Below are 1,333 nucleotides of genomic sequence, written 5' to 3'. Positions count from 1 at the left end.
TTCATGTTCTCAGCATGTACTCCAGCTAAAGCAACAGTGAAGATTAAACACACCAATGCAGATCTCATTCGGTACCACGTTGCTCACAATAGTTTCGTCAACAACATAACAATAAGCCTCCTCCACACACGGCTTCCCTGCTCCTGTGAAAACGGAAACTGTCATTTAAAAATGCAACATGTGAGTTGTGTTTCGAGTGACTGTTGTCAATTATTGTTTTTAGAAAGACAGAAAATCAGAATTGGCCACAGTGTGTTGGAGCAGGTCCCGGTTTTTACTATATCAAAGTTTAGGAAAAAACATTAGCAGCTGTTCTCTGCTTTTTTCTCAACTAAAAGTGAAAAACACAGTTGAACACTAACTGACATATTTTTCAGGCTGAAATGAGATCTACTGACAGTACCTATTGGTGAGGACTCAGCAACGTCTCCCAGGTAAGTGGCTTGAGTGAAAACAGGGATGTTGTCGTTCTGGTCGATTACAGTCACTAAAATTTCCATAGGAGCCTCTTTTGCCTTTTCTGAACCATCTGGCACAGCATGCGCTTGAAACTGCACAGAGACAAACAACATATATTATAATACGGCAAATGCAAGAATAATCCATGTAGCTGCATGCCTTTACATCATTAGAGCATGCCCATAAAGCACATTCCTAACACGGTATCACTGTGAGTACATAGCAACTGTTTTCTGAAGGAACAAACTACCAACAGGGTGAATGTTTGGTTCCCCTTCGAGGGAACTCGAACTGCGTCGGTTACGACACTATGGGAACGCCTCTAGGCGAAGCAGGTCTGAACGTGAATGAAATCACTCCAATCCTATTGGCTTGTTGCTAGAACAGTAAGGTGTGACGGAATAACCGGAGGAGTATAAAGCACACCTGTACACACTCATCATTAGCTTTTTTCTATTCAGCAGGCGCTCTGTATGTTGTTTGAAGAAAGCTCCAGTCCTACAAGCAGTGTGTCTTACCTGAAGAAGAAGTCTACCAGCATGTCCGGCAACCAGATGTACAGAAGGTGTGTTTTTTCTTTTTGCCCTCGGTACATCACGGATGGAGATTCTCATGAGATGTGTGTCTCATGTTTGGGGATGGAGCACGCACGGGCAGCTCTCGAGGGGGCTGCCTGCGCCCGTTGCGAAGCCCTTTCCGTGCGGGTACTGAGGTACAGCATGGCTCTCTTTCCGAGGATGGCCGGATGTGTTTTCCCTGTGGCGAGGGCCCTGCGGCCGCTGAGGCGGCCCGGCGGCTTCACTCATGGGTTCACAGCGTGATCTGTCGGAGGATTTCGGGACGGCTGAGGCTTTTTCCCGACCTTCATCCGCTG

General features: G+C 46.7%; 1 protein-coding gene across 1 annotated transcript in view; it reads right to left on the bottom strand.

Annotated features, from left to right (window-relative positions):
* Positions 1-1,333, bottom strand: part of cdh28 (cadherin 28) — a 53,576-nt gene that overhangs the window by 5,719 nt on the left and 46,524 nt on the right. The gene's annotated exons all lie outside the window — the stretch shown is intronic.

Source organism: Micropterus dolomieu, linkage group LG08, assembly GCF_021292245.1.
Source record: "Micropterus dolomieu isolate WLL.071019.BEF.003 ecotype Adirondacks linkage group LG08, ASM2129224v1, whole genome shotgun sequence".
NCBI classification, from domain to species: domain Eukaryota; kingdom Metazoa; phylum Chordata; class Actinopteri; order Centrarchiformes; family Centrarchidae; genus Micropterus; species Micropterus dolomieu.
Note: the sequence above shows the minus strand (reverse complement) of the source record. Positions and strands in the feature narration are given on the sequence as shown.